This window comes from Giraffa tippelskirchi, chromosome 7, assembly GCF_054371585.1.
Source record: "Giraffa tippelskirchi isolate mGirTip1 chromosome 7, T2T-mGirTip1v1.2.pri, whole genome shotgun sequence".
In the NCBI taxonomy this organism is placed as follows: Eukaryota; Metazoa; Chordata; class Mammalia; order Artiodactyla; family Giraffidae; genus Giraffa; species Giraffa tippelskirchi.
The window spans coordinates 13,366,787-13,389,631 of record NC_137281.1 but is presented as its reverse complement, the minus strand read 5'-3'; the positions used below and the strand labels follow the sequence as shown (position 1 = coordinate 13,389,631).

The 22,845-nt window shown below is 47.1% G+C and overlaps 1 long non-coding RNA gene across 1 annotated transcript; it reads right to left on the bottom strand.

Annotated features, from left to right (window-relative positions):
* Positions 1–8,335: 8,335 nt before the first annotated feature.
* On the bottom strand, positions 8,336–22,061 carry LOC145515600 (uncharacterized). The gene is made up of 2 exons (XR_014060934.1): positions 21,983–22,061; positions 8,336–9,395 (listed from the first exon to the last, which is right to left on the bottom strand). It is a non-coding gene; the product is annotated as an uncharacterized LOC145515600 (long non-coding RNA).
* Between the last annotated feature and the right edge of the window lie 784 nt (positions 22,062–22,845).

Sequence of the window (22,845 nt, the reverse complement as noted above, 5' to 3'; positions counted from 1 at the left end):
TCCATCCGTTAGTGGACATTTGGATGGTTTCCAAATGAACTATGAATAATGTTGTACACATTTGGGGTTTGTATAGACAGTTTTCTTTTCTCTCGGGTATATTCCCAGGAGTGGAATCATTAGGTCATATGATAACTCTACATTTAATCATTTGAGGAACTCCTAGACTATTTTGGAAAGTGGCGGCACCTTTCTACATTTCATCCAACAGTGTATGAGGGCTCTGATTTCTCCACATCTTCACCAACACTTATCTGACTTTTCAGTTATAGTTACCCTAGTGGGTGTGAATTAGTACTTTATTGTGGTTTTGATTTGCATTTCCCTGATGACTGATGTTGGGCATTTTTTCATATGCCTATTGGTCTTCTGTATGTCTTCCTTGGAAAGATGTCTGTTCAGATGCTTTGCCCATTTTTAACTGGGCCTATTTACCTTTTTATTACTGAGTTGTATAAGTTCTGTACATATTCAAGATATAAGTTGCTTTTTAGATATATAATTTGTGAATATTTTCTCACATTGTGGGTTGTCTTCCCTTTCTTTATCTTCACTTTCTTGATAGTGCCCATTGATGCACAAAGGTTTTTAATTTTGATGATGTCCAATTTACTTTTTCTTTCATTGTGTTTTTGGTGTCATATCTGAGTTTCATCGTTTTTGCTCTTAATTTAGGACTTTGATCCATTTTGAATTAATTTTTTAATATGGTTTAAGGTGAAGGCCCAACTTTATTATTTTGTATGGACCACGTGGTTGTCACAGCTCCATTTGTTGATGAGACCGTTCTTTCCCCATTGGATGATCTTTTGGCAACCATGTGGAAACCAGTCAGCCAGACAGTCCTGTCTCCAGTTGTCATCACACACTACACTGGGAACCCACAAGGTCTCCACAGTATGTGGCTGCTTCTTTGCCTTTGGACATGGGGTATCTTTTTTTGGTGGGTTCCAGCAGCCTCCTGTCAATGGTTGTTCAACACTAGTTGTGATTTTGGTGCTCTTGCAGGAGGAGATGAGCATACATCCTTCTACTTCACCATCTTGAACCAGAAGCTTTGCCTTGTTCTTGATCTTAATGGGAAAGCATCCAGTCTTTCCCCATTAAGTATGATGTTAGCTTAAGTGTTTCATAGATGCCTTTATCATGTTAAGGAAATCCCCTTCTATTCCTAACTTGCTGAGAGTTTTTTTGTTGTTGTTTTTTTTTTTTTTAGTAGAACAAGAAGTTTATTACTCCCACTCAGTAGTTCCTGGGGGCTTTGATGTTAAGTCATACATAATTCGAGAAATACCAGGAATCTTCTTAATCTCAGTGACCATCTTTAACACCACCTCTATGGGGATCTCACTGCCAGGGGTTGCAGGTATACCAGTCATGAAATCACTAGTAATAAAGGATGAGAGCTTTTATCATGAAAGAGATTTTGCCAAATATTTTCTTTATATCTATTGAGATAATCACGTGGTTTTTCTTTCTCATTCTATTGATATGGAGTATTATATTAATTGATTTAGGGATATAAAACCAATCTTGCCTTCCTGGAATCAATCTCACTTGTTCTTTGTGTGTGTCCAAATACAAATTTTATTCAGAATAATTAGGGTTTGCTTATAAGCTGATGGATGTAATACGTAGTAGCAAACAGCAGAAAGTTCGTGATCTTTCCTACACATGGCTGGAATGAAAAGTGGTTAGAGTCTTGGTTGGTTCCAGTTTTATTTCAGAAAATTTGTAATCGATTACAGGCCAGACATTAAGATGAAGTTCTCAGGTCCACCCAGGAAAGCTCCTACTCTCAGTCCTGGGTATGGATCACACCTCTGCTCCTGCCCTAGACACTGGCCCCAAGGCAGCAAAGTGTATCCTCGTGCAGAGCAATAATGTGTCGACTTAAAAAAAAAAAATTGCACAGTGTGAGAGTTGTGAGTCATGTTTATTTGGGACAGAATGAGGATGATAGCCTGGGAGACAGCGTTTTAGACAGCTCGGAGAAACTGCTCCAAAGAGAAGTGGGGAAGCTCAGTTTATATATGATCTTGGTGAGGTGGGGAGTACATGCAATCAAGCACCTATTTTTTTGCAGAAAGTTTCTGCTGGTCTTGAGGGTTTCTGCTAGTCACGGGGAGCAGTCGTCACCATGAAGGACTGTAGTGCTTTTCTAGATATGAGGAGATAACAAGAATTGGGCTCATAAGATTGGTTCCTGATAATATCTAACTATCTGAAGACCTGTTCTGCCAGTTTTCCCCTGAGCACAGAGTGTCTCATTTCTGCCCTCTCTGCTCTCTACCCTGAACTCCTTTCTGGGGGTGTTGAAAATCAGCAGCACGTTTTAATCCTTGCAGAGGCAGGTGGCAAGTACCAATTTGTAGGCGACAATGGGAAGCCCATGTGGAGCCATCTTTCCCAGCCAGACTTAGAAGGAAGAGGGAAATCTCACCTTCTCTTGTTGTGTAGTTCTTTTTATATGTTGCTGGAATTGGCTTACCTAGTATTTGAAGATTTTTGCATCTGTATCAATATTTATAAGAGATACTGGCCTCATAGAATGAGTTGGGAAGTGTTCTGTCCTATTTTTTGGAAACATTTGTGAAGAGCTGATATTCATTCATCTTTAAATGTTTGGTAGAATTTAGTGGTGAAGTCGGGAGCAGATGAGCACAGAATATTTAGGCGAAAACGCGAGGAGGGGGTGGGATCGCGGGGCAGGAGGAGTATCTCCGCCAAGAAAATTATGCATGCGTTAGGGAAGCTCTGAGAGAATGGCTGTGGAAGGTAAGGGACGCTTGGGCATTTTAAGCTCCCTCTTAACGCGCGCACCCCAATACACACATCCCCGCTGAAGCTTGGGGAACCTGGGGAGGAGAGGAAAGGGGGTGGTGGCGAACGGGCCCTTTCCTCTTAACACCTCTTCTTGGCACTCACCTGAGCCACGGAAGGCCAGTGGGTGCTTTATTCAGTTGCTTTAGAAAGACAAGTAGATTGCACAGGACTCTCGGGTTGGAGGCAAAGAGTGTCCCTAATGCGAAACGATGTACTGGAAATGGGGGGAAAGCCCGAGAGATCGCCTTGAGATTTCAGCCCCGAGGTGCCCTTTTTGATGCGCCCCACCTCCCGCCCCATCCACCGAGCCAGCTCCTGGGCCTCGCGGCTGGTAGATGCTCGCTTTGCCCACCCCCGCTCCCCCTGCCCGCACGTGGGAGAGGACCCTCACCAGGTGCTCATGGGGAAGCATGTACTGCTATTGGGTGGAGGACCCCACATCGTGTGTACCCAGAAGCGACAGCACTGCATGTACCCAGAGGGTGGAGGTGTCCCTACACCTGCCTCTATTCATACAACCCTCCCGAGGCTGGCAGAGTTTACAGAAACAGTCAGGGATGAGGGCAATCAGCCTCTTCGATTGGGGTAAATCCTCCTCTTTGAAGCCCACCTTCTTTCCTCATATAATTTTGGCCTTTGGCTTTATAGTGCGGGCTCTATGATCCTGCTTCCTTTGAACTTCCCGGTTGAAAGCCGGGATGGGCGGTTTGTATGGAATCCCAAGTTTTCATTCAGATGCTCTCACCTTGGAAGACTGGCTTTTTAGCTGAGGGTGGTTTCTGGGGGAAAATATGTGGGCCAGACGCGTTTATGATGTCGCACTAGTAGCCAAACTGTCCCTGAATGATAAAGTGAACTGAGCATGAGACTAAAGGGGAGCATCCGTTCATCTCCAGAATTATGGTTCCAGAATTATGGTTCCTGAGTGTGGCTCAGGTCTTAAAGGAAATGGGTGTTGGTAAGAGGGCATGCTTGCCAGCTGTGGCAGGCTCCTTGCCAAGGGGAAATGAGCCTGCTCCTTGGAAGCCGGAGGCAAGAAGAAACCATGAGAGCTTACTGGCGTCTCTCCCCTCCCCACCCCAGGTGAGAACAACTGAGCTACTCTGACTGTTGTTAGATTACTCTTGTTAATTACTTAGCAACTTGAAGAACCAACAACTCCTGTAATCAACATCCATTAACTTGGAAGACATGCTTTTGGGCTGTCTGAGGTTTGAAGATTTCCCCAGCTGGGCACTTCTATCTACCTATCTACTCACCTTTAATGTATATATTTGGCTTTTACATTATTTATATAATTATAAGTTTATATACACACACACCGGAGAAGGCAGTGGCACCCCACTCCAGTACTCTTGCCTGGAAAATCCCATGGACGGAGGAGCCTGGTAGGCTACAGATGATGGGGTCGCTAAGAGTCGGACACGACTGAGCGACTTCACTTTCACTTTTCCCTTTCATGCACTGAAGAAGGAAATGGCAACCCACTCCAGTATTCTTGCCTGGAGAATCCCAGGGACGGTGGAGCCTAGTGGGCTTCCGTCTATGGGGTCGCACAGAGTCGGACACGACTGAAGCGACTTAGCAGTAGCAGCAGTGGTGAAGTCATCTGAGTCTAGGCTTTTCTTTATGGGTAGTTTTTAGATTATGAATTAAATATTTTAACTTGCTTTGGATTTGTTCAGATGTCCTATTTCTTCTTGATTTTGTTTTAGTAGTTTGTGTCTTTCTAGGAATTTGTTTTTCATCTAAATAATATATTGGCATACAGTTGTTCATAATATTCATTTTTTTAAATTTCTGTAAGTTGGTAGTAATGTCCCCTCTTTCATTTCTGATTCTAATCATTTCACTCTACTTGCTTTTGTTCTTGGTATATCTAACTAATATTGTTACTACATTGATCTTTAAAAACCCAACTTTTGGTTTTTCTGATTTTCACCATTATTTTCCTATTCTCCATTTCATGTATTTCTGCTTTAATCTTTATTTTCTTCCTTCTGACTGCTGGAAGTGTAGTTTTTTCTTTTTCAAAGTCTTGAGTGGAAGTTTATTATTTGCAGTCATCTTTTTAAATATAGGTATTTACAAGTATATATTTTCTTCTAAGCACTGCTTTTGCTGTACCCCATGAATTTTGGTTTATGATGTCTTCATTTTCATTTATTTCAAGTTCAGTTCAGTCGCTCAGTCGTGTCCGACTCTTTGCAAATCCACGAATCGCAGCACGCCAGGCCTCCCTGTCCATCACCAACTCCCGGAGTTTACCCAAACTCATGTCCATCGAGTCGGTGATGCCATCCAGCCGTCTCATCCTCTGTCGTCCCCTTCTCCTCCTGCCCTCAATCTTTCCCAGCATTAGGGTCTTTTCCAATGAGTCAACTCTTCGCATGAGGTGGCCAAAGTATTGGAGTTTCAGCTTCAACATCCGTCCTTCCAATGAACACCCAGGACTGATCTCCTTTAGGATGGATTGATTGGATCTCCTTGCAGTCCAAGGGACTCTCAAGAGTCTTCTCCAACACCACAGTTCAAAAGCATCAATTCTGTGTCACTCAGCTTTCTTCACCATCCAACTCTCACATCCATACATGACCACTGGAAAAACCATAGCCTTGACTAGATGGACCTTTGTTGGCAGAGCAATGTCTCTGCTTTTTAATATGCTGTCTAGGTTGGTCATAACTTTCCTTCCAAGGATTAAGTGTCTTTTAATTTCATGGCTGCAGTCACCATCTGCAGTGATTTTGGAGCCCAGAAAAATAAAGTCTGACACTGTTTCCACTGTTTCCCCATCTATTTACCATGAAGTGATAGGACTGGATGCCATGATCTTAGTTTTTGAATGTTGAGCTTTAAGCCAACTTTTTCACTCTCCTCTTTCACTTTCATCAAGAGGCTCTTTAGTTCTTCTTCACTTTCTCCCATAAGGGTGGTGTCATCTGCATATCTGAGGTTATTGATATTTCTCCCAGCAATCTTGATTCCAGCTTGTGCTTCTTCCAGCCCAGCGTTTCTCATGATGTACTCTGCATATAAGTTAAATAAGCAGAGTGACAATATACAGCCTTGACGTACTCCTTTTCCTATTTGGAACCAGTCTGTTGTTCCATGTCCAGTTCTAACTGTTGCTTCCTGACCTGCATACAGGTTTCTCAAGAGACAGGTCAGGTGGTCTGGTATTCCCATCTCTTTCAGAATTTTCCACAGTTTATTATGATCCACACAGTCAAAGGCTTTGGCATATAGTCAATAAAGCAGAAATAGATGTTTTATTGGAACTCTCTTGCTTTTTTGATGATCTAATTTAATTTTTTTCTTTTGGTTATTGACAAGAATATTGTTTAATTTCCACATACTTATGACTTTCCCAAATTTCTTTCTGCTATTGCTATCTAACTTTATTCCATTGTCACCAGAAAATTATCTCTGTACCTTTAACTTTATGCTGGACCATAAAACAAATCTTGATACAGTTTTTTTTCTGGAGAATGCTCCATATGCACCTGAGACAAATGTATATTCTGCTTTTCTATAGATGTGTTAGGTCTAGTTGGTTTATAAGTGTTGTTCAAATCTTCTGTTTTCTTATTGACATTTTGCCTGATTGTCCTATTTATTATTGAAAGTGGAGTACTGACGTCTCCAAATACTGTGTTTTTTAAAAGAAATTTATTTCAAAAATATTTATTTTTATTTTTGGCTGTGCTGGGTCTTCGTTGCTGCACAAGGGCTTCCTCAAGTTGTGGTGAGTGGAGCGATTCTCTAGTTGTTGTGCTTGAGCTTCTCGATGCAGTGGCTCCTTTTGTTGCAGAGCATGGGGTTCCTGAGTGTGCATGCTCAGTAGTTCCTGCTCACGGGCTCTAGAGCCGGGGCTCAGTAGTTGTGGCGCACGGGCCGAGTTGCTCTGTGGCATGCAGGATCTTCCCAGACCAGGGCTTGAACCCATGTCCCCTGCATTGGCTGATGGATTCTTAACCACGAGACCACCAGGGAAATACCCCATTTCTTACCTATGTGGTGACCACATGTGCATTCAGAGTATAATTTTTTTCAACTGTATACACACGTATTAATATGTATGTGTCTCTACACATAGATACACTATATGGCACAATTTTTTTAAATGAATTTTAAAATTTTACCACTATTAGGATAGAGCCCAAGTTCTTCTCATGACATATAAAGCCTTATACAACCTATATTCTGCCTGTATGCCTGACCTAATCTCCTGCCATCCTCCTCCCTCTCTCTCAGCTCCTGCCACACTGACCTTCCTGCTCTAGCTGACGGGTCAAGTAATAGCAGAGCTTGTTGGAGAAGTGCTTAATTGGCCCTGAATTTAAAGCCATTTGTATTAGCAAAGCAAACAAATGTCTGTGGTGGGGTGAGTGAGTGAGTGGGGCTTGGACAGCCAGGGTCAGGAATTATGTGGCAACTGCAGCCTCCCAGAGATTAGGAGGAAAGGTGTCTGCTTATATAAGAAAGCTGGAGACGGTCCTGAAGGCTGCCAAAAAAGGAACAGTTGTGGGTGAAGAAGCCATCAATCAGGTCCCTTGAACAGGTGGAAGCTGGCGCTACTCTCAGCGGAAAGCTGGGCTCAGAGCTCCAGTTACCAGCACAGAGAATCCAACTATCAAAACCAGTGCCAGAGGGGAGGGAGAGGATGAGAAAGAAGCCTGAGTCAGCGGAAAGAGTGAGTCCAGAGCACCTGAGGTGACTGCAGACCCACTAGAAAGGGAGTTGGACACCAGTAACATCTAACTAGGCAGTTCTCAAAGTAGGGTCCCCTAGACCAGCAGCATCACTTTGATGCAGAAACTCGTTAAAAATGCAAAGTTTCAGGCTCCCCTTTCTGAGAATCAGAAATCTCAAGGGGAGGGGAGGGGAGGGCAGGGCCCAGCAATCAATGTTTTAGCAAGCTCTCCAAGGACATTCTCACATCCAGCAAAGTCTAAGAACCATGGATCTAATGTCACTGAGTGTGTGGACTATGTGCCAGGCACTGTTCTGAACAATTTACTTCTGTTAACTCATTGGGCTTCATAACGGTGCTATCACAGAGGAGAGCACCATTTTCCAGATGGGAAAGGTGAAGCAGGGTGACTTATGTAACTCACCTGAAATCACAGGGCCAGAGAGCAGAGACACAGCTTGAAGCTGTGCTCTCTCTCCCACTGTGCTCGCCTGTGGTGATGCTCTGACTTCAGGACACAGCCGCTGGAATGCTTCTCAAAACACTCTTGCCAGAACCCATTCCAAGTTTGTGATTTTCTAAAGTTGAACCTGAGAATTTGCACTTTTTCACAAGGTCCCAGGTGATGCTGGTGGTCCCAGTCCAGATCGCACACTTGGAGAACTTCTGTCCTGTTACTCTGCATTTTCCACATGGTGGCTGAGTGCAGCTAATGGAAATGTTGACTGGGGCTTAAAAACCCAACAAATTCCATGTGCATAGGCCCCTGCTGGGATGCTTTCGGCTACAAATGACAGAAAACCCAGTTCAAGCTGGCTTAAACAGAAATGATATTTATAAGTTCATCTAATTGAACAGGTTACATTTGCCTTCAGGTACAGGTGGATCCAGGGCCAAGGAGGTCATTAGGATTCTCTTTCCTTCTTCATCTCTCGGCTCTGTCTTCCTTCCCTTGTGGTCTTCGTTTCTAGGTGAGCTCTCCTTGCAAACGGGCCCCCAGCAGCTCTGGCCTTGGATCCTACTGGCTGGGAAACCACAACCTTTTGTGTTTTGTGGCTTCCCCCTTCCCTACCAGCTCAGGGGAAGCCCACCCCAGCTCTCATCGGCCGGGTCTGGGTCACAGGCTCATTTCTGAAGAGTCATGGTGGTTAGGGAGATGGAAGAGTCTCATTAGGGAGGCCTAGGTTATGGGCTCAGCCCTAGAGAACCAGCAGGTGGACTTACCCACACCCGAAACACACAGATGAAGAGGGAGAATGTGGGGGTGCTGCAGCCAGAAAAATGGGCGGATACTGGACAGGCCAATATAACCAGTAAGCACTACACCACCTTCAAAGGAAAGGGCACCAGGAAGCTGAAGTGTGTCCCACTCATTAAACGTTCACAAATGAGTCCAAGCACAGAGATGATGGTAAAAGAGGAAACCTGGAGGTTGATGTATTGTTTCATTTATACAGAGGAAAGGCTTGGGAAAATAATCTGTGGTCCTAGAAGTCAGCACAGTGGTTATCCTTGGGGAGAGGGTTGTATGTATCAGTTCTCTGTTGCTGCTTTAACAAACCTCCGTTACCTTAGTGGTATCATAAAATACTGATACTTGACGATTGCTATTAGTTATGTGTCTGGTAGTTGGCTGAGCTCTTAAGTATGTGATCACAATGTTGGAATTCCTAAAAGGTGATGGATGGACACAGCAGTGTGTCTGGACCAGGAGGCAACCAGTGGGTGGCAGGAGCAAGCAGGACAGTCTGTAGTCTGAGGGCCCACTCAGTTAAACGGAGGACTGAAACCAGCCTCACAGGGGTGTTGTGAAGAGTCAAGGAAATCATGCAGGTAAAGGCCTCACATACCAGTTGACACACCGCGGGTATCCCTGTGAAAGTTAATAAATGGAAACCAAAACTGGAGTCAGGCTTGAGGAGGCAGGTCTCATGCCCTACCGTGCACTGTGTTAGCCCCACAGGAAGATGCCATTACTGACCCAGTGGAAGAGGGGTGCCCTGCACTCCCAGACAGGAAGGGCAACCACCTGACTACCCGGGGGGGAGGGGAGGCTTCCTTCCTGCCTCACAACAAGCCCAACCAATGGGAAGCCAGTATTGCCTGAACTTTTGTCTTCCTCTGATTAACTTTCTGATAGCTTTCCTGTCACACTGTCCTTACTATGAAAGCCTTCTATGTTGTGTTAACTTCTTGGTTTGCCATACAGAATGCTGCCCAATCCATGAATTTTTAAATAATGCAAATTAGATCTTAATTTACTCAGTTAAACCTTGTTTTTTTGCTAACACTCCTAAAAACTCATACTCAACTTACCACGTGATCACCAGTGCTGTTTGGCTGCATGTAAGAGGACCCAGGTCCAAAGGGCTTGAATTAGAAAGAAATGCATTACTTCACACATAGCAAGAAATCCAGAGGTGTAGGGTGTTTCAGGGTTGTTGAAGTCAGACATTTAAGAAAATTTGATTTTATTTTACTTCCAAAAGAATTTTAACTTAAAAATACACATATTTATCAAGTGCCAACTAATCACCAGGCCTGGAACTGGAGACACAGCAGAGGAAGCAGAGCCCCTCACCTGGCTCCATGACTCAGGTCCTTCTGCCCAGACCTCCTCGGCGTGACAGGTGAGTCCCCAGATGCTGGCACTGCCCTCCTCACACTGCATATCCAGAGGTGGTACGAGGGGTCTGAGCTGCCCACTCCCCTTTATGATTTAGCTCTACAGAGGTATCATTTACGTGCAGTAAAATAAACCCATTTTAAGTGCACAGCGCAACAAATCCCAAAAGGTTCCCTCCTCCACTTGCTGGTTTTACATGTTTTCTTACACACAGTTTCTGTGTGCTGGGTTTTCAGCTTTATGGAATGGTATCATCATCCAATATGGAATCTTCTGAATTTTGCTCCATTCACAGAACATTATTTTTCTTGCACACCTGTAGTTCCTTCCTTTTCACTACTGCATAGTATTCATTTAAGAGATATTTATTGACTCCATGCCAGGTTCTGGAGACAAAGTGGTGACCAGAACAGACTTTGTCCTCATTCTCATGGATTTATCTATCTCAAGGGAGAGAGTGACATATCATGAAAGCATCTCTCCTACCGTCTCATTGTGGCTTCTTCGCGTTTGGATGTAGAATATCTTTTTGGTAGGTTCCAGTCCTTTTTTTGTCAATGGTTGTTTGGCAGTTGTGATTTTGGTGTGTTCGTGTCAGGAGGTGAACTCAAGTCCTCCTACTCTGCCATCTTGTCTCCAGTCTCCAAGAGACAGACATTTAGATGCTGACTTATATCACAGGTAGTCAGGACTGAGATGAGGAAAACCAATAGAGCAGAAGCCCAAAACAGACACCCAACCACCCTGGGGGATTAAGGAGGACTTCCTGGAGGAGGAGACATCTTATTTGAGACCCGAAAGATATATGTGGTTACTTTTGAGAAGGAGGTTAGGAAGAAAGAGGGAAGCTTCAAAAAAGAGGGAAAACATGTACAAATGCTTAGAGATGAGAAGTCGAGTTCTAGACCAGTACAATCCAAGAGAAACATCATGAGAACCACAAATGTAATTTAAAATTTTCTAGTAGCCACATCAAAAAAAAAAAGGAAAAATTAATTTTAATAATATATTTTATTTAACCCGATATATCCAAAATATTACCATATTAACATATGATCAGTATAAAAGCTATTAATGAGACATTTTACATTCTCTTTTTGCACTAAGTCTCTGAGATCTGGCCGGTATTTTACACTAAAGTACATCTCAGGCCACACAAGCCACATTTCACACCCTCCACGACCACACGTGGCTAGTGGCTGCCTTACTGAGCAGAACAGCACAGCAAGCCTCTTGTTACTCAGAGCACTGGCCTCACTTGGGAGCTTGTTAGAAATGCAGAATTCTCAGTCCCCCTCCCCAGACCCACTGATTAGGAATCTGCATTTCAACACAATCCCAGGGGACTTATATGTACATTAGTTTGAGAAAAATGGGTCCAGTTCTGCCTAAAACACTTCTCTGTGGCTTCCCACTGCCCTCAGGAGAAACCCCAGGTACTAACCCTGGCAGTCATTCATTCATTCGCTCATTCATTCCTGTTACTGCGCGCCTGCTGTGCACCAGGCCAGGTGCTGGGTGATCCTGGGACACAGCAGGAACACAGACAGACCTGAGTCATGGAGCCCCCAGGCAGTTAAAGGTAAGTACCCAGATCCCTGTTTCCTTTAGACTGTGTTAAACACACTGTGCTGAGGTGAAGTTACGGTGTGCAAGGGGTGTTACAGGAGGCTGACCTGGCTTGAGTGGAGGGGCGGCCAGAAACGAACCCAAATAAGGATGAGGCCACTATCGCGGCAGAGAGCCACACGCAGGTGAAATGTCCCGCTGAAGGGGACGGGCTGCCAGGCCACTCAGCCGGCCTTGGTCACTAAGAGGGATCGTTTTTCAGGCTTCAGGGCCATGTGGAGAAATGCCCGGAGGGGATTGGGTTACGGGAAACGAGCCAGGGATGGGGCCTTGATAGCGTCACACTCGGCAGAGGTGTGTCTGCATTTGGAAAGCCCAGGGGGAGGGGAGGTGAGCTCGGGAAGGTGGTCAGCTTGCCCACAGCGGGAGGACTTAGGGCAAGGAACTTAGGTCCCTTTTGCTTGGAAGGCCATGTCTTCCGATAAAACACCTGAATTTGCTTTAAACTAACTGAACAGGGAGAGAACATGTGTAGGATGTGGATGGAACAAGAATGGCCATGTGCTGGTAACTGCTGAAGCTAGGTGATGGGGGCATGGGCACTCATTAGACTTTTCTCTCTGCCTTGGCGCATGTTTGAAGTTTCCTCTTAAAAAAACAAAACAAAGTTAAGTGTTTTTCTTTGCAAGTAATTGGGGATGTTGAAAAAAATATTTTTGGCACCTGGAGAAGAAAGTCTTTGAAGCTCTTCTTCTGAAAAGAAGAAACTGCAGTATTAGGCATGTGAGCATCTCAGGGGATTTCCTGGTGGTGCAGTGGTTTGGGCCCTGCAGTTCCACTGCAGGGGGCATGGGTTCAGTCCCTGGTCAGGGAACTTAAGATCCCATAAGCTGCGTAGCAAGGGCGCCCCCCCCCACCAAAAAAAGAAAAAAAACAAAAAAACCACTGAACGTGAGCATCTCCTTAAGAATGGAGCCCAAGAGGAAGACGGTTGAAGGCACAGACAGTAGTACCAATAGTATTCCTGGGGTCAAATCCCAGGGCTGCCACTCACTACCTATGCAACCTGAAGCAACTGATTTCAACTCTGAACGCCTCACTGAAAAAGTGGGATAACAGCAGCTGCCTCCTAAGGGCTGTGTTAGGTTGTTACTGAATTAACGGCACACAGAGGGCTCAGACCGGTGCCTGGCTTGAAGCAGCACGTGTAAACATTGGCAGTGGTTATCACAGCACATGCCAGGCAGATGTAACACCACAAAAGGTCTCAAGGCAGATGCACCCATGGTTCCTTTATAGGATTGACCGTCCCAATAGTCTGTGGTATCAGAGGGGAAGTAAGGAACTCTCCCAACACCAGTGTATTGAAACTTTAGTAACCTTCCCTTACACATAGAAAACTCTTTTCTATAAGTCAGTTGTTCCAAAGGCTTGTGAAACACCGTCTAAATGACGTAAGTTCTGTTTATGATGATAACTGAAGACTTCATGGTAGAAAGGTTCCCTAAGTTGATGTGACCTTGAAAGGAATCCTATAAGCACTCGGAAGCAGTCTGGGGTAACTGGGGGTTACAGACACTCCTCAGTTCTCTTCCTGCCCTGGTGGAATTGTTTAGGTGATACAAATGATTTCTGAAAGGTTTTTCCTCTTAAACACAACGTGATTGTTGTCTTTTGTTTAGTTAACTGTATCTCCCACAACAGCTACTGGTGTGTTCTGTTAGTATTCAACAAAAACGTGTTTGTTGCAAAAAATACGTTAAAGTGAATCTCCTTTCCCCTACTTCCAACATGCAGAAATTACCACGGTTTTACATTTTGTCCATCATCTTTACGGATGATGTCTGGGAGTGTTTCAAAATAATACGAGTGGGAAGAAAGTGGGTGGTGTATGTGGAATGGGCAGGGCTGGCGGGACTGAAGGTCACGGGGCTGAGCGATGGTGCGCGCTGAGGCCCAGGTGAGAGTGAGGGCCGAGCTCTAGGAAGAGAGGAAGTTAGTTCAATGTGTCTGCGGCTCAGGCAGCTGGGGAGACAGGCGGAGCAAGTCAGGAACCAGATCACACCACATCTTCAGTGTCAGTCTATAGAGTGAGGACTCGGTCTTGAGGACGCTGGAGAAATATGGAAGGACTTCAAGCAAGAGGGCGTGATAAGGTCTGGGTTTCACAAAGACCCCTCAGCTGTCCAGTGGAGGTGGGTTCAAGGGGGAGACAGGAGGCCAGGCAGAGACGAGGTGGGGGAGGACAGAGCTGGACCAAAGCAGGGCCATGACAGATGAGAAGGGGCAGGTGGGCGAGTCTGGAGGCCTAGTGGTCAAGCCCTGGAGGATGGCAGTAAGTAGGATGCAGGTTGGGGGTGGGGAGCGAGGAGGCATCAAGAAGGAAGCCTAGAACTTGCTCTGGGAGCCTGGTGTGTGGAGGGGACACCCCTGGGGCAAGGACCAAGAGGAGGAGCAGGTCTGCAGTGTGGGACATGGTGAGTATTAGGGGCCCGGGGCTGAGGGCAGGAGGGGGCTTCTTGAGGCCCCAGGACCCCCAGGTCTGGGGCCAGGGAGGAGTCTGAGCTAAAGGCTGAGATTGGGCATCATCAGTACAGAGGCAGCAAACAGACCACAAGAGGGTGAGATGGCCCAGAGGGGGCAGGAGAGAAGGGTCCCGCACCAGCCTCCGATTTAAGGGGTCAGTGAAAACAGGAACTTCCTGCAAAGAAGCAAGACACAGGAGAAAAACTAGGGGATGGTGTTGTCATAGAAACCAAGGAGAGAGTGTCCTTATCAGAAATGGGGATGACCTGCCATATTCGCTAATGGCCCATAAGATGAATACCAAAAAGTGCCCACTGAACCAGGTTTCTCAGTGCCAGATAGAGAAGTTACAAGAAAACAAGACAAGGAACCCTCGGGAGACTGGATGAGATACCATTATGGACTCAAATAGGTTTGCTTATATACAAAGATATCTGTATATATACACACACAAATACAAATGTGTGTGAATACATGGGTTTCTACATATACATCTCCCCGGCTCTGTCAGCTGAGAGACTAGAACAGACACCTCAGGTGCAATGACCACACTCAGTGTCCAGTTCTTGGTCTCCAATACCATTCTCCACCAGAGGACCCAGGGCTACTGCAAAGGGGCTGAGTGCAGGGCTGGGGCGAGTCACTGTGAGAGAAACGGGCCATCATACAAGTGCTGAAGAAGAAGGAAGTGCTCGAGGGAAAAAATAAAAAATACAGAGCCAACCTGGAAGAGCCCCTGTGGCCAAAACTGGAATGAGTGAAAAAGTTAATTACGATAGTATTGGGTTAGATGCAAAGACTAAAGAATAAAATATCCATGAGTCCGCACTGATATGATTGTACAAATAAGTGGGACAGAAGGGACAAACCTGGCTACAGAAGAATTCCCAATAAGAAAAGAGGAAATCAGAAAAGCATCATTAGAACACCAAAGTAACAACTGCTGCTGGGGAGCTTCATTGAGGAATACCAAAATGAGTGTATGGAACACGGAGGAGAAACAGCCTCAAAGAGTCTTCTCATATTCATCAATTACTGTGGTGGGTTTGACATATGAAAACAAATTCTTTGTATTTTCCCTCCAGGAATTGGAGCTTATGAGCTGGATTTTGTGACTGCAGTTTAGTTTCTAAAAGGCATAAGGAAAGGGAAAACCCTAAGAGTACAGCTGAGAAACCTGGTGGCCAGCACCTAGAGGAAGCGCTTGGGTTCCCATCACCTGAGTGGCACTCTTTGCCCAAACCTGCAATCCTGGTCTAGCCAGGAGAAGAGCATCAGATGACCCCAGACTGAGGGGCCTCCTACCCAACACCTGACCAGGAAAGCCATGGGAGGGAAAGTCTGAGAAACTGTCACAGGTTGGAGGACATAGGATGAATAAATGCAACATGGTATCCTGGACTGCGTCCTAGAACAGAAGAACATTAGTCATATTCCACCCATTTTTCCACTAAAGTCGTGAATTCTGTTGGCAGAATAGTAATCAGTGTTCATTGCTTAGTTTTGACAAATGTACTGAAATTAAGTAAGATGCTAACATTAGGGGAAGCGGAAGGAAGTCTCTATATTATCTTTGCAACTTTCCTGTAAATCTAAAGTTACTCAAAAATAGTTTAAGTATCTATTGACTTGGCTACATAGTTACCACCTGCGTCCCAGACTCCATCTAACTCCAGATTTCATCTCACAGGTTCTCGACTCCATGAAGTCCTCCCTGATACCTTCACCGAGGTCAGGTGCTTCACTGAGCTCCTGCCGTGACCCCCTGTGGTCAGGGCTGTCTCCCCACTGGATGGGTGCTCTGGGAAGACAGCCTGGAGGCTGCCTCAGTCATCACCAGGTGTCCCAGGCAGTGCTGGGTCCCCCTTACTTCCTGAGACCCGACCTTAGCCCTTTGAGTTCAGAGCCTACCAGACCCCCCAGCTTCCTGGTCCCCCCATCCTTCCCCCAGTGCACCGTCACGAGCACTGTGATTATTTGAGGTGGCCGCCCTGTCCACAGCCTTTCCCAGCAGGCAGACCTCACTGTAGGAGTCCTCCGTCCGTGGTGGGTGGAAGGGGTTGGACACTGGACCCCAGCACTCCGACTTCTGTCTGGGGAACTTGGGACGGAGAGGCTGTGGGGCACTGCGTGGGGAGACCCCATAGAGTCAGGGCAAGAGCCCCCCAGGGCCAGCTCAGCTGCTGCAAACAGAAGTCGCAGATGCAGAGAGCAGCAGGGCCCACAGGGCCCGGGGGGGAAGCAGGGTCACCACCCTGTGTTGACTCTGTCCTCTGTCATCACCCACAACCAGCCCACTGTGGGGTCTGCCTTCAAAATGCATCCAGACGACTACTCAGGCCTTCCCATGCCCTCGTCCAGGCCACCGTCCCCTCCCACAGGCTCCCTGCTCCCACTCCCAGACCAGGTCCGTCCACACACTCCCTCCCTCAGTGAACTCATCCTGGACCTTATTACCATGAAATCAACAACTCCACGTTTATGTCTCCAGCCCAGACAGCGCCCCGAATGCCAGACTCCTGTGCCTGCTGGGGTGCCTACCACAACCACGGGCTCCCTCACACAGTGACACACAGCACTCTGCTCAGGCTAAAAACCTTGCAGTCACTGACCCCCCTTTCTCACCTCGCACCCCAATCCACTTCCACCGCTACCACGCTGGCCGAGCCACCATCTCTCAGCTGGACTGGAGCTGCAGCCTCCACGCTGGGCCCCGCTTCCATCCAGGGGCCCCCACAGCGGCCACAGGAACCCCACTAGGACGTGAGATGACATCACTCCTCAGCTCGGGATGTTCTGACTGCTTCCCACCTCACTGGGAATCAAGTCAAGTCCGTCCCCCCCACCCCACCTCTGCATGTCCCACCCCCAATCTCCTTCCCACCCACTGGCTCGGTCTGCTACAGTTCACCCCTACGCACTGAGCACATCACGGGACCTTTGAACTTGCTGTTTTTTCCCCAGACAAAACAGGTGCACAGCTGGTTTTCTCCCTTTTGGTCAGGTCCCTCCTCCAATCTCATTTCCTCAAAGATATCTCATTTAACCCCTCCACCTAAAATAGCAGCTCTTGTCACTCTCTATCCCCACTACCCTGGCCTTCACCAATACTAACTTTTCTTAAAATCATCTACCTCTCCCCACTAGAATGCTAAATTCCATGAGGACAGGGCTCTTGAGGATCTTATTTACTATTATAAAACCAGCACCTAAAACAATGCCTGAAACAGTATTGCATATCTGATGAATCAACAAATAACAAAACCCAGACGTTGGCTCCCAAGTAACAGAAAGCCCTATTCAACTTGGCTTAAATGATTTAAAAAAACGACAAAAACTTTACTGGATCCCCTAATAAGAAAGTCCTGAAGTAACTCATTTCAGATGCGGCCTGATCCAGCACTTCAACAACATCCCCAAGGACCTAAAACCTGTCTCTCCACTAGGCCTTCCGAGAAAATGGCTTTACCCTGCGGCCACAGCCCATCTGGATGCGTGCTTAGCTGTGGTCATCTTCCCTGCCGTGGGTTAGGTGTCTGCCCTCTGACAGACCCTGTGCTCCTCATGGCAACCTTCTGAGATGACCAGTAGAATCTCCACTTCACGATGAAGAAATGGAGCCTCAGAACGGTGAAATCACTTATCTAAAATCATACCGCTAGTAAGTGGAGGAATTAACGCTTTAATTCCTCTTACGACCCCTTCTTTAACCATCATGGAGATTTTAACGCTGGTGAACATGATGCTGGTAACAGCTATGATATGCTCACCATGTGTATCCTGCTAGTCCTCCACCAACTTCTCTGTGCCCTGGTTTTCTAATACACATAAAGACAATAATAATACTACCACACAGGGTGACTAAGAGGGTTAAAAGAGCTAATACATAATATGGACTTCGCTGGTGACTCGGATGGTAAAGAGTCTGCCAGCAATGCAGGAGATTTGGGTTCGACCTCTGGGTGGGGAAGATCCCCTGGAGGGAGGGCATGGCAACCCACTCCAGTATTCTTGCCTGGAGAATTCCATGGACAGAGGAGCCTAACAGGCTACAGTCCATGGGGTCACAAAGAGTCGGACACGAGTGAGTGACTTAACACTTCTCATTACACTTATTACTAATACATAAAATGGTCAGATGGAGAAGGCAATGGCACCCCACTCCAGTACTCTTGCCTGGAAAATCCCATGGACGGAGGAGCCTGGTAGGCTACAGTCCATGGGGTCGCTAAGAGTCGGACACGACTGAGCGACTTCACTTTCACTTTTCCCTTTCATGTACTGGAGAAAGAAATGGCAACCCACTCCAGTATTCTTGCCTGGAGAATCCCAGGGACGGTGGAGCCTGGTGGGCTGCCGTCTATGGGGTCGCACAGAGTCGGACACGATTGAAGCGACTTAGCAGCAGCAGCAGCAGCAAAATGGTCAGATCTCAAAAAAAACGTTTTAGTTAGCTATTGCCAGGTAACAAGTCCCCAAAATACCATGGCTTAAAATAGCAACCATGTATTTGCTTCTGATTCTGTAATTTGGACAAGTCTCTGAGGGGTAAGGGGACTCAGGATGGCCCATCTCTACGCCATGTGCTGTCAGCAGGGAGCTGGGCTAGACTATCCAAGATGGCACCACTCATGTCTGATGTAGCACATCAGCTGGGGACTGACTGGGCCTCCCTCTTTCCACATCTCTCTCCAGGGGGTGGTTCAGGGCTTCAAGAGAGTAAAAAGCATAAGCTGCTATTTCCTAAGGCCCAGGCCCCCCAACCAGCACAGCATCACTTCCACTGCATTCTGTTGGTCAAAACAAATCACAGGCCAGCCCAGATGAAAAGGGAGGAGGAGACTCCACCTCTTCACGGGAGAAACTGGAAAGAACACATGGTCTTCCTTAGTAGCAGCCATTTTAACTTCATGGCAATCAGCTTCCTCACAGGTGTCTCTACTTCAGTCCTCGATCCCCTACAGCCAGTTCCCCACACAACGCCCAAGGGAGCTTTTAACACACGTAACCGATCATGCCTCCTTCCACTGTTTAAAATTCTACAGCTTCCCAGGACTTCCTTGATGGTTCAGTGATTAGGACTCCGAGCTTTCCCTGTTGAGGGCACAGGTTCAATCCCTGGTCCGGAAACAGATCCTGCAAGCCGGCGCAGTGTTTAAAAAAAAAAACAAAAATTCTACAACCTCCCAATGCACGTAGGGTAAAGACACAAACTCCTTACAGGATCCACATGGTCTGGCCTCTTCCTCCCCCTCAGCTTCTACGTTCCAAGTCTCACACACACACACACTTGATTGAGTTAATATTCCTTCATCACCGCAAACCTCATTTCCTAGGGTCCAGATTAGACATTCTGTCAAGTGTTCTCACAACACTCTACCTTTGTAATTTCATATCTGTGTGATGATAAATTAAATCTGAACCTCCACCTCTGAGACTGTGAGTTCTGTAGGGAAACTCTTTTGTTCTCTGCTGCATTCTCAATTCTGAGCACAAAGCAGAGGCAAGATGAAATGCCCCTTGGATGTCAGAGACCTCAGCAAATTTTCAGGCAGCCCTGGGCACAGGGGATCAGCAGTCCCTAGGATGCTGGGATCAATAACTACTATGAAATTACCTATCCATTCATCCTGTAAATAGTTACTGAGTCTGTACTACATGTCAAGAGCCTTCTAGGTGTTAGACAAAAAGCATGGAGTAGACATAAGCTTCTGCCCTGATGGTCTGCTATGGGAGGAGACAATAAACAAGTTAAAGGAGGACAGATATGAGTATCAGTGATCCAGTTCTAGAAGAGTGGTCAGAAACAACCTCCAGAAGAAGGTAACATCTGAGTAAAGACCCAAAGGAGATGAAGGTGAGCCCTGACTCTCTGGGAGAAGAGGGTTCAAGGTAAAGAGAACAGCAAGTGCAGAGGTCCTAAGGCCAGTGTGGCTGGGGCAGAGGGAACAAGCCGAGGGGAGTGGATGATGTCAGATGGGTAACAGGGACATATCCTGCAGGGCCTTGCAGGCCACAGAGAGGAATGTGATTTCTACCTTCTGTGAGACGGAGCCACATGGAATCGGGGGGTGGGGGTAGGGGTGGCGGGAGGGAAGTGTGACCAGATGGACCAGATGCAGGCTTTCAGAATGTCCCTTTGGCTACAAAAGAGGAATGGACAGTGGGGAGCACGGAGACCACTGATGGTCTAGGTGAGACGAGCGTGGACAGGGCCAGGGTGACAGGAGTGGAGGTGAGAAGAAATGGTCAGGTTCTGAATATACTTTGAGGGTATTTGCTGATAGACCGGACAAGGGTATAAGAGGGGAGTCAAGGACACCTCCAAAGCTTTTGATCTGAATAACTACAAGGATGGAGCTGACATTTAATGAGAATGTGGGAGGAACACGTTTTGTGAAAAAGACCAGGAGTTCAATATCTCTAGATATCCAGGAGGAGGTATGCTGGCAGTCAGTCAACAGGTCAGGGGAGAGGTTCTGGGTAGATTTCTATGCTCATCACAGATTCCTTACAGGACTTAAACGATATGACTCCTGTGATGTCTTGAGGCTCATCTTGCACCTTGCTAAGTCAGTGGTTCACTCACAGATCCTGAGCCCTCTACTTCCTAGCCATGTAATCTTGTGCTGTGCTTAGTTGCTCAGTCGTGTCCAACTCTTTGCGACCCCATGGACTATAACGCTGTTCATGAGAATTCTAGCAAGAATACTGGAGTAGGTTGCCATGCTCTCCTTCCCAACCCAGGGATCGAAGCCAGGTCTCCCGCATTGCAGGCGGATTCTTTGCCGTGTAAGCCACCAGGGAAGCCCAAGAATACTGGAGTGAGTAGCCGATCCCTTCTCCAGGGGAACTTCCCGACCCAGAAATCGAACCGGGGTCTCCTACATTGCAGGTGGATTCTTTATCAGCTGAGCTATCAGGGAAACCTTATCTTGGGCAAGTTATTTAATTTTTTCTACCATCAGTAACCTCATTTGCAAAAGGGAGATCATAGTAGTTACCTCGTTCCTACGGCAATTCACTCAAAAAATACTTTTTTTTATTAAGCATTTTTGATATGCCTGAATCTGTTCTACAGTGCTAGAGATCCATCTCCCACACAGCCTGTGAACTCAAGCTTTCTGGAAGTCTCCACCCACATTCATCCTCCCCTCCCATCCACGGGCCCTGTCATGGTACAGCCCGGGCATCTCCTCCCTAGGACACCACGGCTGCCATCCTGGGCTCCCAGACCCTAGTCTCTTTCCCGTCAATCTCTTCTGGCAGCTGGCAGCCAATTGGGTCCCTTCCCTTCTGGAAATTACCCCGAGGTTCCCCACTGCCCTCAGGACAAAGTCCAAGCTCCCTAAAGAGCCAACAAAATCCTCCACAACCTAATTCACACAGCCCTTTTCAATAAGATTTCCACCAACACGAATCACCTGCAATTCATTCACACACCTGTTTCTCATCATTGCCTTTGCGCAAGCCATTTCGCCGCACCAGCGCCACCCCCAAACATTCCTCCGTCTTCAGGTCTCAGTTCAGACAGCACGTCCTCCCCCAGGAAGGTTTCCCTACCAGTACCGGGCCGGGTTCTCTCCGCGTTCCAAGCGGCTTCAGTTTGCGAACACATGCAGATCCATAACCGGGCTTTGCCCGTCTCTCCTACCGACTGGGGCTTCCAGCGAGCCGGACCCAGCAGAGCGGCTAGCAATGACCCATACTGTGAGGCCACTTCGGGCCTCCCCGCTTACCTCCTGCTCCGTGATCACGAACGCCCAACTTGCATGCTCTCCCAGCACAGCGCGCAACCCACCTGCCCCAAGAGTGAACTCAATGCTCGGGAGAGTCGGGCCTAAACCACCCAATCACTGCCTTCTCCTCCCCTACAGCCCGCCCCCAGCATCCGGGCCCTGGATGTCTCTGACTGCCGACTGGCTGCCTGGGAAGCCCCTGAGCGCGTGAGCGAAAAGAACTCTGGGCTCTGTAGTTCAGCAACGAAAACAGGGATAAAAGAGCGCCAATAACGCCATTTCCCAGAAGGCGCAGCGCCCCAGTATCCTTTAAATCTGGCGTCTCTTGATTGGCCGGTTGGGGGGACAGACGTTTCCAAATTACCATGGAAACAGACGCACTTACCTGGAACCCCGGTAATTTCTTTTTGCCTGAGAATCTAAAACATTTTGCTCAGCAATGATTCCAGTGAGACAAGACGTGTGAGTGGGGTGGGGGGAGGATATAAATTCTGTTCCCACTGCTGCCTGCCATCCCCCAGATGGCACCAATAAGGCCAGCTACATGCACTCAGCACCTACTGAACGCCTGGCAGAATGAGCCACGCCTGTGCAGACTCTGTGCAAACCCTGGCTTATCAGGACAGAACCTGATGTTCCCCATAGACAGCTGGCCCTTTATCTTTCAAGGTCTCAGTTTATCCGAGAAAAGGCCAGTGTGGGCTAGGAGCCTATACAGAATCGCTGTCTAGGATTCCACAGCCCCACGCCTCCTACAGCCCCGTCTGTGCCGTAACTCCCCCAGGGACCGGGGCCTCACGCCAACCACAAAGTTCTGCCAGCACCCCGTCCCCAAACACCGTTCCCCATGCCTCTGAGGGCGG